This window comes from Physeter macrocephalus, chromosome 7 (assembly GCF_002837175.3).
Source record: "Physeter macrocephalus isolate SW-GA chromosome 7, ASM283717v5, whole genome shotgun sequence".
NCBI lineage: Eukaryota > Metazoa > Chordata > Mammalia > Artiodactyla > Physeteridae > Physeter > Physeter macrocephalus.
Genome location: NC_041220.1, coordinates 34,114,303 through 34,129,728, shown reverse-complemented (window position 1 = coordinate 34,129,728; position 15,426 = coordinate 34,114,303).

Genomic DNA, 15,426 nt, shown 5'->3' with positions numbered 1-15,426 from the left:
AATGGAGTACCTAACCTTGATCTTTGCTTTCCTGAATGGAATAGAGAGAAGATTCCAGTGGACGTCTTTACTTTCCCAGTTACACGTAGGATGCTAGCAGTGATGCAACGGGTCCAGGTCCTGGTATGATTGATCATTGCCTCTGAAGACACTCCCTTTGGATGCGGACATGGGAGAAAGGGGCGGGAAGGGCAAACACTAAAACAGGCATGGCTCTCAACTTCCTGTAGACCTGCAGTGTATGGGAAAAGCAAACTGGAAAACCAGCAGCATTAGGGGTGGGAGTGGGGACAGGGCAAAGACTGACTCTCTCTTGGGCAAAGGTGGATTATTTCTTACATAGGTTAATCAGGTTTTTTGCTCTTCTCCTTTTGCTCCTCCCCTGCTTTTCTTTCTTTCCCTGATCATGAACATCAACCGGGAATGGTCAATCTCCAGCACACCTGTATCCCTATCTTCTCTTCCAACAGCCATGGTGGGTCCTCTTCATAGGTCATGGCACTCTTTCCCCTGAGCTCATACAAGGTCTTAGAGCATTTTTCCCCATGCGTTCCAGCAACCTTTGGGCAGCAGTGAAAGCTGTTTTTCAGGATGGAACTTATTATCCACGCTGAGTAGACCCCAGACAGTCTAGCCAGTTTCTCTCTAGTTCACCACATATAATATAGATGCTCAAAAAATACTTGTTGAGTGAAAGAAGGGCCATGACTAGTAATAGAAGCATGGTAGATTCAACTGGAAACTTACAAATAGTCTTGGAGGATGGAAGATGAGATTCTAAGATAATATTTTTGAAATCTTGAAAGCTTTTTAGTTCATCTGTTCCATTCTTTGCCCCATTCGTTATCAAAAGCATAATTAGCTATAGTTAGGAAATAAGCCGGCAACCCATGTGTATGTTAATATTCTAAGAAATCAACAATATAAGATTTTGAGAAATTGTATGAGATTAGCTAATGTCAACTAAAATAACATTTTTAATAACATTAAATGAATACTTGTTCATGACAGAAGATACGAAAAATAAACTAAGAAATTAAAAAATCACAAATAGTTCTACTTAATATATACTAGCATGATTTTTAATATTTGAAATTTCCTGTCATTTTTGGAAATACATAAATATATCTTTACAATGATTCCTTTACCTTCCTCCCTCCCTCCCTCCTTCCTTCCCTTATTTCTTACTCTCTTTTCCCTATTTAAGCAAAATTAATATCATTCAATGTGGTTTTGTAACCCACATTTTTTAACTTAAAAATACATGCTGAGTATCTTCCCAGATAAATGTCTACCATTTAGTTCTCAGAAATGAATTTCTAGTTTTCTGTCAGGAGGCAATTTTCTCTTCGGGGTCAAATGCTGGCTAGGAACCAACCAACATTTTTCAGAAAATGCTTTCACATAGGCATTTTAAAAAGAACTATCCACTATTTCTCATCTCCCCGCCCCAAATAAATAAGAAGTTAAAAATGTCTGCTACCATTGAGATGACATTTAAATATCGATAGCTCTATTGGTAAGAAGCTCGTGGTTGTGTAAAAAAATGGAGGCTTTCAAATGTTCTGTGAAGGGAATGAATGCTCGTCTTTCCTGGGTGCCTATTTTTTTGGGAAAGATCTTGAAGGAGGAAAGCAGAGAACAGCGTCCTCTTGTCACGGGCGTAGCAGCAACTTGGGGTGCACCAGCTTCTCAGGATAAGCGTTGGCCCTGGATTTTGGAAAGGCTGCCCCTGGCCACAGCAGGAGGCCTGAATAGGTGCGCCTCAGAGACCACTTGGAGACAGACCCAGAACCCTCACAGTCTCTGCATTTTCTGCAGCACAGCTGACATGGTCTGACCCTGGATCACCCTCCCTGCAGGTGACAAGAGCAGTCAGATCTAAAAATCTGAGACCACTGCTTCAATAAGGCACGAAAGAGGAAACCTGACTTCGGAGGATTTTATGGAGAAGATGCTTCCAGGAAACCAGAACTAATCAATGTCAATGGACTGATTCTATTCTATGCCATTGAGCAGAGCACTGAAGCCTGAGGTCACAGAATACAAAAGAGTAGGACCCTATCCGGTGCTCAGAAATCAGTGGTGATTTCTCCTTTGAAGCCTCAACGGAGTGCAGACAGGAAGCCAGGGTATGTATGCCTTTAACTCTTTGCTTGACCTGCCTGTTTGATTCCACAAAGGTACCACATCTCACTTATCCGAGGTGAGCTCTTTAATGCCCCCTGCCTACAGGGAGGGCCATACCTAGCAAACCCAGCCCCTAAGGCAGCTGCCTGCCCTGCTCAAGTGATTTCCCAGGAAGGAGGTTGTTCAAAGACCCCTGGCAACATTTCCAGTGGCTCATGACATAAGTAGGACATAACCCTAATCACTTCCACTACTGAAAGATGGTCTCTGGCCATGCCTTCAGCCTAAGAGAATGCTATCTTTGCAAAACTCTTCCTTGGTACCATCAACTCAGGCATTCATGTCTTGGCAAGGGATTGCTTCATTTCTGGCAACAGAAACCTACTCAAGCTAGGGGAAGGAAAAAAATTTTTTTAATGTTAAGATACAGACGTATCTCACAGAATGCAAGGGCAGTAATGCAGCCGGGTCTCATGAAGGCCTGTCAGGTGTAAGTTGCAAATGTGTTTGATGTAAGTAACCAGAACAAATAACAACAAACCAGCTGAACAATGACAAAAACCAAAATCACCAGTAATATTGTCTTAAACAATTAAAAGGCTTATTTTTCTCGTGAAATAATTTCAGAAGTATAGGCTGTCATCCATGTCATTAGGAATCTAGAGGTGGGACTTCTGTCCCCATGGTTACAAGGTGGCTGCTGCCCATCAAAGCATGGTGTCTGTGTCCCAGTCTGGAGTAAGAGGGAGGGTAAGGGGCAAAGGGTTTAAAGTGAAGAGGGATGTTGGACACAGCTAACCCTTTGGAGCACCCTCCTAGAGCCTCCATCGATGATTTCTCCTTGGCCAGAATGTAGTCACCTGGTCACTTGAAAGAAAGATGAGGAAGCTATTTTTTTAGTAGATACATTGCTACCTGGAGTACAGTCTGATATCTTCTGGTAAAGAAGATAGAGGAAGGGACACTGGGTAGCAGTCATCTCCTGATGTATAATAAACTACCTCCAAACCTCATGACTTAAAACAATTGCCACTTTATTTTTTCATGACTCTGTGGGTCAGGGCTTAGGATGGGTGACTTGTCTCTGTTCTGCAATGTCTGGGGCTTCAGCTGGAATGGCCTGATCATGGGTCGGCTCTTCCTTCTCTTGGTATCAGCTGAGGTGGCTGGATTGGGGTTGGGGAATCCAAGACAGCCACACACGCACATGTCTGTGTCCCAGTCTGGAGTAAGAGGGAGGGTAAGGGGCAAAGGGTTTAAAGTGAAGAGGGATGTTGGACACAGCTAACCCTTTGGAGCACCCTCCTAGAGCCTCCATCGATGATTTCTCCTTGGCCAGAATGTAGTCACCTGGTCACTTGAAAGAAAGATGAGGAAGCTATTTTTTTAGTAGATACATTGCTACCTGGAGTACAGTCTGATATCTTCTGGTAAAGAAGATAGAGGAAGGGACACTGGGTAGCAGTCATCTCCTGATGTATAATAAACTACCTCCAAACCTCATGACTTAAAACAATTGCCACTTTATTTTTTCATGACTCTGTGGGTCAGGGCTTAGGATGGGTGACTTGTCTCTGTTCTGCAATGTCTGGGGCTTCAGCTGGAATGGCCTGATCATGGGTCGGCTCTTCCTTCTCTTGGTATCAGCTGAGGTGGCTGGGGTGGGGTTGGGGAATCCAAGACAGCCACACACACACACACACACACACACACACACACACACACACACACGTCTGGGGCTTCGTGTGGCTGAGGGCTGGGGCCCCTCAGTTCCCCTTCACACACACTCTCTCTAGTTCGTGGTCTCTTCTCATTCCGTAACCTAGTCCGTGCATCCTTACATGGTGATTGGCTTCCAAAAGGATGGAAACAGAAGCTTCAGGGCCTCCGAAGTCCTGTCCCAGACGTCACACAGCATCACTCTCAAAGCATGCTAGTCAGACTTGCAAAGCAAGTCAGAAGCCAGCTGGGGACTTCCCTGGTGGTCCAGTGGTTAAGACTCCATGCTTCCGATGCAGGGGGCACAGGTTCAATCCCTAGTCAGGGAAGTTCCACGTGCAGCACACACTGCTACCCCCGCCCCCCCCCACCCCAAACAAAGAAAAAGATAGTAAACAGAAGCCAGCTGAAATTCAAGGGGAAGGCAAACAGACGCCCCCTGATGGGGAGACCTTTGCAGAGAATCTCCCAGCCGGCCGCAGGCACTGAGGCTGTTCTCTCTTCCTCTCTGTCCACCCGGCACTTTGCCTCTGCCTTTCTCTACAGATCTGTTTATTCTTTCTCAGCTTTCTCTTTTTCTCTGAGCACCCAGTTCAAACATAGCTGCCCTAGAAAGGTGCCACCAGCCCTGGAGTCCCCTTCCCTCAATGAGTTTTGAATCTATAGCCAACAAACTAGAGTTGCTGAATCCCTATTTCTCTAAGAAACAGTGTAGGGGCAGGTAAGAAATCACTAGGCAGTCCTTTTCTGTAGGCCAGAAATTGCAGTCCCTTTAGGTATTTCAGGAACTTTTCTCTATAGCTCACTTGGGAACTGAGCTTCCAGGGAAAGGCACTGCCCTGCAGCAGGTATTCTGTAGCACGCGTGGATGGGGAGGATGTAACTAGGGGTGTGAAGCCATTTGCAGAGCTTTTAAGAAGTAGTTTGTGAAAATCTAGTTTTCATTTTTATTTTTAAAGCCCTAAATCAAAAGAAAAACACCCATTTCCATCAGATTTCATTGTTTTCTAATGGGTGAGAGGGGTGATTTCTTTTTTAATCTTGATGCCTTCCCACACAACGCGCACGCACACACACACACACCCCGTCCGTGGTCTGGCATGTAACTAGGGGTGTGAAGCCATTTGCAGAGCTTTTAAGAAGTAGTTTGTGAAAATCTAGTTTTCATTTTTATTTTTAAAGCCCTAAATCAAAAGAAAAACACCCATTTCCATCAGATTTCATTGTTTTCTAATGGGTGAGAGGGGTGATTTCTTTTTTAATCTTGATGCCTTCCCACACAACGCGCACACACACACACACACACACACACACACACACACACACACACACACACACACACACACACACACACACACCCCGTCCGCGGTCTGGCTCCATTCATTTATAGAGGAGGCTCCTGTTCCCTGTAAAAGCGTGTTTCCCTAAATAGCAGAGCACCAGCATCAAAGAGATCATTCAGCCTGACCACGTGATGGGGCTGTGTGTGTGGATGATCACCAGCTTTACCAAAATGCTGTAGAGACGTCCTCCTGGTCCAAGGACAGGTGACAGAGATCTACGCACCTCCCTAAATCTGAAAACAACGGTAGTAGAAGTTCTCAATCTGAAGTCCAAGGAATGTGTGCACGCCCTGAAATTTTACACAAATTTTAGCACTTGTGTTCATTTTTCTGCAGCTGGCATCGGCAGACTCCCAAAGGGGCCTATGAGCAACCTCACTCATGCCCCCTCTCCATCACCCCCCAACCACCACCGCCAAAAGCCAACACCTATTGAGAATGGCCACCCAGGGGGTGTGATGACTGAATGCCAGCAGGAGACTTATTGGGGTCCCTTTTTCCATAAGGGTCTGCTTGCATGGGGTACTTATTGCTGGCCTGTGAGGGGCAGCTGTAAAAGCAGTCATCATCGGAAAGCCAGTGCAGAGGGATCTAGAGCCCGGTGAAAGCATGAGGCCAGGACTGGTGGCTGAACATTCTTTTACTATTGACACAGAGAGGAGAGGTACAGCCTTTCAAGCTTGGTAATCGCAGCAAAGCCTGTCTGCTTCATTGCTTCCCTGAGGGTGGACTAAGAGGTCTCAACCAGCAGCGCTTAAGCCCTGCCGTGTCCTAGACGCACTTGGACTCAGCAGTTCAGTCTCCAAGCAAGTGGGACCCCCTCAGACCCCTCTGGGCCCTCCTGTGTCCCAGGACAGGGGCTGTGAGAAGCAGGGGGTTACTGGACTGGGCCTCCCTCCACCCTCAGTGACTCCCCTTCCTTCTCTGCCAGGAGTGGCTGGGATAAATGCCCTGTATAGCAAACGGGATAAGCCCTGCCGAGAGTCACAGGCTGCCTCTCCCCACTAAGCCTTTTGCTTAAGGTAGGTTTGTACTATTCTCAGATCTCAGATTCTCATGAGAGATCTGGCTCTCTGCTGGGTGTCCCTTGACCTCCGTTGTTAATGCTTCTGCTACTTTATGTTCCTCATTGGCGTTTGGATCAGATTTACTAAGCACATCCAGCAAAGACCCATGAGGCAACCTACCAGAAAGGATGCACCTGGAGAGTGCAAATAACAAGGGGAAACTGGAGACAATTCACTTTCTTCCTCCAAACATGTGCTCTCTTGTCCTTTTCACTAAGGCTGATGTTTGGAGAATGAATTTCTTCTAGGTAAATAGCAACGGGGACATCAATTTCTTGTCCACGGCAGCACCTTCACCATTCCCATCCTTCATTCAAACATGTGAATGCTTTGCCTAAATTGCGCGTTTCTCCCTTAGCACACCTTGAAAGCCCGCTCTATCACCTGCTCATGACCGTGAGCAGACTGTGCAAGCCGGGGACGGCACCGAGCAGCTCCGCGGAGGCGCGTCACAGCGGCAGAAGGAGATGCTCCGGCACGCCCAGCTGTCTCCGGGGAGGGAAATCAGCTTCCAAAACGAGGCTTTGAAAACCTGAACGTTGAGGAACAAATTTAGAAACTTACATGAATCCATCTTAGAAAGTTTTTATGATTTTTTTAATATGCATTTAAAAGAGTTTCTGGAAGGGACCGAAAGTTTGCCATATCCCCTTCTAAAGGTGAAAAACCTTTAGCTCTGGCCTGTTCTGGATTTCAATTGACTTCTTAGCTGTACCCAGGGAGTCAGGAGGAAGCCTCAGAAGTCACCTGCCTCCCTGGGGCCCATGTGACTCACTGGGTGCAAACATTTCTATCATTCTGAACTTTATATATATATATATATATATATATATATATACACACACACACACACACCTATACTCAGTTCTTCCAGAAACCCTATGCAGCAGGTATTAAGAGCTGCATTTTCCAGGTGCAGAAACGGAGGCAGGGATACTTGCCCAAAGCCACACAGCTGGGAAGGGGGCGGAGCCCGGTTTGCTGGCAGGTCTTCTGAGTTCAGTCCACTCCACCCCACGGCAGCCCCACTCTCAGGCACCTAAATCTGGAGTCCAGCCTTTTCCGAGAAGACCTAAGGTGCTGATTACCAGGATCGGAGGAATTTCATCCCCCACTATCTTTTCCTTTGGCCTTGACTGGATGCACCTTATTCTTCAGTCTCTTGGGTGGGAGAGGAAATAATGATGACAGCGTTCTGAGACCTAATTAACGAACGCCTTTGACATTTGGCTGCCCTGGGCAAAGGTTCTATGCGACAGTATTCTCAGAATAGTCTATGGACAGAGACTCCAGCTTTTCGATCGCAAGAATCTTTAATTAAAAGGGGATCGGGTGATGGAAGGAGAAGTCTCCTCCTATGCAGCCAGACTGGGAAGAAAGATGGGTGTCAGAGAGCAGAGAGCCGGAGCTGGGGGAGGGAAGCTCGCTGCCACAGTGAGAGGGGCGCTCCCAGGAGCCTGGAAGGTATGACTTGCGGCCCAGCCCGCTCAGCTGCTCCCACCCAGCTCTCAAGGAGATGCGGTTCTGGCGGCACCAGGTGACCGATGGGTGACCTTGGTCGGAAGGCTTGCCTCTTCCTTGTGCAGCAACGTGAGCACCACCCGCTGAGGTTTGATGTCTCAGCCTCCGTGATAAACAAGGCTAAACAAATTAGCCCGGAAAAAAAAATTTAATTGAATTTTGTAGAGAGAATGTTTTGCTTATCTCATCTTTGCTAACAAAACCAAGACAATTCTGGAATTGTCCTGGGCTTTTTTTCCCCTTCTCTTTTACAAATCACCCACAGCGCACCCTGTGGAGAGATGCCCCCGGCAGGAGCTTGCGCTGCGGATCACATCCTGAGCCTGCTGTTTCAAGGCCTCCTCGGAGACTGCCTTTTATTTGCCATCGAAGCCTGGGGATTACTTTGATACACTGGCCACGTGGCTTAACATCCTTTCTAACCAAAATCATAATTCTGGATCACTGATTTAAAAGAGTAGGGTGAGGGAAGGGGAGGAGCTGGGGGGTCACCAGGGTCAGGTCCGGTACATCGTGTATATATGTTCAAGGGATTTCCTTGAGCCTAGAAGATCCCCCCCCGCCCCGATCTCAGCCTAGGACAAGCACAGCCTCCAGAGTGGGGAGAGCAGGAGACTGCGACTTCAGGGTGGGGAGCTGAAATTTGCATACGATGAGGTTGGAAACGGCAAGTTTTCTGTTTCTGTTTATTCACTCCAGCAGTCTGGTATGCATGGGCCCTGAGATGTGCTCCCGGGCTGTTATCATCAATGTCTTTGATGATTCTGCCCTGACCCCACGGGCCACAAATCTCTCTGCTAGATGCTGTCTGGGAGTCCCGCTGTGTGGGAACTGGGTTGGCTCAGCTTGGAGATCGGCGCAGACTGGGCAGGGGCTCCGGGTTCAGGAAGGACTTTTCTCATTTAGCCACTGAAAGAGGTGGCCAACCCATTTCAAAAGTTGGAGCTGAGAATGAGAGAGAGAGAGAGACCTGGAACAGCAGAACTGCTTGAAATTCTGCGGGCCTGCCGGCTTTTTCTGAAGGGGTCACACCAGTGATGGGAGCGGAAACGATCAGCAGCTAGCTCCTGGGAGAGAAGGAGGCTGAGAAATAGGGCCCCGGCAAGGGCAATGAGAAATGAGGTCCGTGGTTTCCTCTTTAGAATATTCCAGCTCGGGGCCACGTGTGACCGCTGTTAGGATCGCGCCCAGTAGGCAGAGACCACCCACCCCATCAGCCTTGACCAGGATCAAATCCAGCTCCTGGGAATCTAAATGACGTGTCTCATCACTGCTGTGTTTCGGCTTTTCATTATCACACAGGGTTTAGGAGTGTTTGTGGAAGAATTTTTCCCTCTCCTCCACTCACCCCCACTGATACCTGTTCCTTGGGTAAGGGAGAATTTTCTGCTGATGGGGAGTTCTGGGGACTCCCTTGCAGTTTCCTGACTGTAGCACATTCTGTCTGTGACAAGTCAAAGCAGGGTGTGGTCCTGGGTATTCCAGCTTGGAACTCTGGGCCCAAGCTCATCCGAGGTGTCCGGGGTCACAAGTGTGAGGGCAGAGGTGTGTGTGTGTGTGTTTGGTGGCAGTGGGGGGTTCAGATGAACAGCTCCTGGGCCCTGAGCAGAGCCATGGACAGCTCACCCCTGACTGCCTTTTGTCACTGACTCAGCACACACAGGAGACATGGGGTTCACTTTCTCTGGGTCACCGTTTTCTTGTCCCTTAGAAATGACTGCTAATCCTGGCCGGTCACCCTTGTGGAGTCGTTTTAGATTGATTTTGTAAAGCTGGCAGGCAGGATCTGGCTGTGCCACTCAGCAGAGCTGCTAGGGAAAACTTGCTAGAACCGCTAAAGACTATTAGGGTGACGGGTCAGCCGTGGCCATGGAGCATGACAGGTCAGCGGCGCTGTGGTCCGGGGAGTCCTGAAGTCCCTCTGGGCTCTAGAGATGAAGGCAGCTCAGCTTGTGTCCCGTGGGCTTGGATTGCTAAGCACAGTTTACACTTCCTGAGGCCTTTCTAGGAACCAGAGATGGCTCCAGTCAATGCTCTTCAAAGCCGTAGGAGGTATAAGCCTTTCTCGCCACTTTGCAGATGAAGACCCGCTGGGCCATGATGAGGTTCAGGGTCTTTCCTGTGACTGCGCTGTTAGCAGTAGGCAGAAGCAGGGCGCAAACCCAGGAAGTCCAGTTTCAGACCCCGAGGGTTGTAGCAAACGCCCTATGGAAGGGTGAGGTGGCAGGAAGAGCACTGCCAACGCCATCACGTCACTTGGGCGCCCCTTCACCTCCCGTGGGTCCCTCAGCTGTACAATGAGGGGCTTCCCAAAGGTCCCTTCTATCTCTCAAAATCTAGAAAGTTGTAGTTTTGGTGTTGTTGGGGACAAAGTCTTCCTGTAGAGCAGACAGGACAGTCACCAAAAACAGAAGCAGAAGAAACTTAGATGTTGTAGCAACCACAGGCAAAGTTACCACCACAGCTAACATTTATTGGCACTTGCTGGGTGCCAGGCACTGAGCCTTTTGTGGGCATGGTTTCATTCAGTCCTCACAACAGACCTGTGAGGCAGTTGCTAACACAATCCCTATTTTATAGATGCAGGAACTAAGGCCCAGAAAGGTTAATTAACTCACTTGAGGCCACACAGCTCATCAGTGACGGAGCCTGAGGCATCTCTCCCTGCCCTCTCTGCCCGCCAAGCACATTCCCTCCCACCTTACTTCCGATGCCAGCACATGCAAGAGCTCCAGAGAAGACAATGTTTGGGGTTAGCACAAGAACAACCTTCCCAAATGCAGTTTCCACTACCAGCTGGTGATAGATATTTAGCCTCTGGAGACTTCCTTTCAGGCTGCTGGGGCTGAAGATGGGACTTGAGAATGGGAGGGCAGCCCTGGGAGGCTGTCACCCGAATAGGTCAGTTTCAACAGGGAGGCTTTTATCTGGCTTCTACCTTCAGGCCTCTTGGAGAGCCACACCTTGGAAATTAATGTTGGAGGAATCTGTCCCCCCTTTCTTCCTCTTCCATTTATATTGAACTTAAATTTTGGCAGAGAGGTGGAAAATGAATTGGCCTTGCCTTGATGATTAATTGTGGTCAATATTTTCCAGGCAATATTCAACTGCAGACTGGAAAGCTAGTGTAGGCTCCAGGGAGCAGAGAGGGAAAAGGAAAGAACTGATATGCAAGTGATGAAAAGGGGTGAGGAAGAGAGTGGACCTGAGACAGTAAAAATGCATCCTTTGGGTCACGAGATTGCCTCCGGGGAGCCACACAGAGAGCTGAGAAGAGGACGCAGGGTGACACCGTGGAGGACTGTCGTGTTGGCCAGGGCAGGCGACCTGTTACCGACAAACAACCTCGAAGCTCAGTGGTGGCCTAACCCCCCCAACTTTACCTTTCTCTAACCTCAGCAACATCACAGCCCAATAGTTAGTGTCTGGGCTGAGGGGAAGGCGGTGGGCTGCACTCCCCTTAGTCATTTAGGGAGCCAGGCTCCTTCCACCCCTTGTGTCTCTGGCATTCCCTTCAAGGCTGGGAGTTCTCCACTCCATCCTCTGCACTCAACAGATGAGGGAAGAGTGATCGCATGAAGGAGGCAGCCCTGTCCTAACCACCTCCATCAGACCTCACACCTTGTCTCCTGTTCCAATGTGGAAACTGGTTCTCAGCTCCACCTACGTACAAGGAGACTATGAGTTAGCCCAGTGATGCTGCCAGGAAGATGAGAAGTGGGCTGGGTGAGCCCATGGCATTGTTCGTGCCACATTAACCTTCTGGGTTCCTCAAAAGTTGATCCCTGAGAACTTCTTCAATGCTAATAGGACCCACTACTGGAAGGTCTCAAAAAAGTCCCATCCTTTTCCCTTGTCGTGTGTCTAAGGGCACAGAGAAAAGCAATTTCGTGGTTTTGTGGTGCAAACAGTGCTGTAATAGAAATCTTTCTGGACTTTCTGATCATGATATTCCTACGGACAAAGTCCCACATCAGAGTGTTCCAAATGTAATGGTGTATTTAGTATAATCTATGGCTGATGGCTACACACTAACTTTCTGAGTTGGTTATGTGTGCTCACCTGAAGACAGATTTTGACCAGTGGTTCTCAAATACTGAAGGTTTTTAGGGTTAACTGAAAATGCTGTTAAAATGCAGATGTCTTTCCCACCACCCCAGAGATTCAGATTTGACAGGTCTGAGGTGGGACCCACCACCTGCCTTTTTTAAGAAGCATCTCAGATAAATCTGATGAACACCAAAGATTGAGAACCGTTGGATAAGACCATAGTTTAATCCCTCTGCAAGCAGATAATTTTGGAATATCCTTGAATTCAGAGAACCTGATACAGCTGATGTCACCTCAAAAAATAAACGAGCAGACACGGAGCTTGACGTAGTACATTCCAATGGAAACACAGTCAGTTTTGGCCACAAGTCAGATGACATGGAAGCAAGTCTTAACTGTCACTAACTAGGTATGTGAACTCAGTTAAACAAAGCACTTATACAACACACTTCCTGTTTCTTCTTCAGAGCGTGAGAGCCACAGTGGCCCTACACTTACCCTACAGAGGCATTTGGATGATCAAATACTTTTAAGCATGGCAGTACTTTGAAAAATATGAGTTTCTATTAGAGCAGCAGGTAATATCAACATTAGATAAACTGAGGGGGTTATTTACACTACAAAGGAATCATTTGCCTTACAAAGAGATTCGTTAACATTTAAATGCTTGCTTACAGAAAATTAATTGGGGAGTAAGGCCAGAGGAATGAACTATTAATGCACCGTTAAAATATTAAGGTAATAAACCAGAGATCAAGGTTTCTGAAATGATCATCTAGGTCAGCGGGTTGAATTTAAGAATTCAATTCATATCTATCCATTGCTGAAAGCAAGGTACACCTCTAAATATATCTTCCTCAGAACTGTTGTTAATGAAAGCAGAAGTTTCTCTGTTATTTTTGCATACATTTCTATTTTAACTTTCCTATCCCCTAATTTCTTTCCAATGTGTGCTTCTCAAGAACAATTTCTATTTCAAAAATGGCAGGTGGGCTTATCCCCCTCACACTTGCCTTTGTTCTTGCTAGTCCTTATCTTGGGTCCTAAATCCAGGTCCCTGAGAAGGACTGTGTTATGATGAAGCAGCTGGAGTAACAGGATTGAAAGTCTCCATCCTTTCACTCTGCCTCCTAATATTAAAGCCAGGGATACAGAACGGAGACTAGAACCCTGGGTTTCTAGCTCTGTTATAGCAGGTGAAGATGGTGTACGACACAGACATTTTTAGGGGAAATGGTACGTTAGGAATAAAGGACTAGAATTGATTATGGACAGGGATAACTATTAAGTTCCATCCAGTCATTTGGTATGGCTATCTGGAAAGCTATGCTAAGAAGGACTCTGAAATCTTATCTGGGTACATCAGGAAAGAATGCCAGGATTGATTAGTAATGTCTGCCATGGGCAAGGAGTGAGAAGGAGCAACCCTGTGCCATCTTTGACTAAGACAATGGCCAAGGAGTAGGAAGGACTGGAAGAAGAGTGAATAGATTTCTCAGAGTTCCCCTAGAAATGTACGACTAACTGGCAGAGTATGCTATTTTCAAATTAGTGCTTCCCAAACTTTCGTCCTCCAAACCCCGCTTTCCATATTCCCTATCAAAACAACAGCACATCATACATTTTTTGTAATTTGTTTCCTTGCTCTTATCTTACAGCTCAGACCTCCCTCTCACTATTACCTTCAACCTTGTGAACTCCTTGAAAATTCCCTCTGGCCCTTGGGTGTCCCTTATTTTCTTTCCTCCCACCTCAAATTTCATAGTATATGAATGTATGTCAGATATCTGTTAACCAGTTTAATTTTTATTTAATCATTTGACTTGCACTGACTGTGATTCACCTGTTTTCCCAGCCCAGATTTTGTCATCCTTAGATAGTGAGGCCCTAGAGGGAAAGAATCACCCTGGATGGTGTTCTTTGTATAGCACTTTGGAGTGGCTGCTGTGGCTGTCTGCCCAGGTCCCCACTTTCAGTCCTGAAATACTCTTTTCCCCAGATGCTGGGAGAGCTCATGGCTTTTAGCTCCATGATGAAGGGCGCCATTTTCTCTCCCCACCCATTAGCTAAGATGGCAGCTTGGCTAGAGAGACTGTCGTGAGTTCCAGCCCACCCTCTTGGGTTCCAGCTCAACCTCTCAGGTCCCAGTTTGTCCTACTTTCCCCACTTCACTTCCATCTTCTCTCTTTACTTCCCGTCTCTCAAACTTCAGGCTCCAGCATCAAGCAGAAACAGCGGTCTCACATGAACTATGTAAAAGTCTCCACAATAGTATAAAGTCAAATGCCTTTAATAAATAAATATCCTATCTCATCTAGCTCCTTCTTCTTAATTACATTAGCTATAAATGTTATCTCTGTATCTATCAATCCATTCCCTCCATGCTTCTACCCACGTTTCCATTCTAGTGCTTCATCTTCTGTGATCAAACTCTGGTTGATGTAGTCATGGAGTCACCTTCTAGGAACTGCTCTCAGATGAAGGGAACACCGAGCCCTTAGTGACACCCTCTCCCCACCCTTAATGACTAGTTGACGTGGGAATATGATGGCCCAGCCCTCTTGCTTCACAGTGGGACAACTCTAAAGGGGCTTCTAGCTCTTGAGCTCACTGTGGGGTTGGCTGAGGTCTAATATCATGGTCCAGCATCTCTCTCTGCCCAGTTTTGCTTCCTTCACACACACACACACACACACACACACACATACCTCTTACTGCAGAGACTGATGCCCAGGGCATTCCCAATAAACTTCCTGCGTGCAAACTCAGTTTCAGAGTCTGATTCCTGGGGACCCCCAATGAAGACATGCTTCCTTCAGTACCATTCCTTTCAGGCTAACAAATTTTTATTTAGCATGTACTTGGAGCCAGGCACAGCACTAGGCACTGAAAATACAAAAACGAATAAGACTCGGTTACTGCTCCAAGGGAACACATATCTAATGGCATCGGCAGAAACATGAGCAGATAGTTTCAAGATCTAGGCCTGCCCAGGAAGCTGCAATGGGAGCACAGAGCCTCTAAAGTTCCAGAAAGGCTTTCCTGGTACCCCTGAGCTGAGTCTGGAAGGACGAGTCAAAGTTAGCCAGGCGAGGTGAGTGTACTCTAGACAGAGGGGACAACAAGGGCAAAGACAGGGGATCCCAACAGAGCACAGGGAATGCCACCGGTGCTATCAGAGAGTCAAGTATGAAAAGCTCTTATGATACGACGGGAGATGAGGAGACAGACCAAGACACTTGGACTGTATTTTAGGGGCAATGGAGAACCATTGAAAGGGTTTCAGCAGTGGGGCCATGTGGTCAGATTTCTGTGTAGATTCATCACTGGTGACTTTAAGAGGAGTGCAGTGGCTGTGGTGGCTTGGCACATCTGTCCCATCCTTCTCCTGGAGAGGCTTCCCATACTGCAGTTCTGCAGTGGCTGGAAAGCTACAAACTACACACCTGAGACTCCACTGCAGCGAGGATTCTGGATACAATTTAGGTTTTATCAGTTAGAAGTATCTGTCCAAGAGCTGGAAAGGGGAAACCAGGCAAGGGCCGAGTCTCTGCTGGTTGTGCTGTGCATGGAGCTGGCAGGGTTTTCTGCAGGGG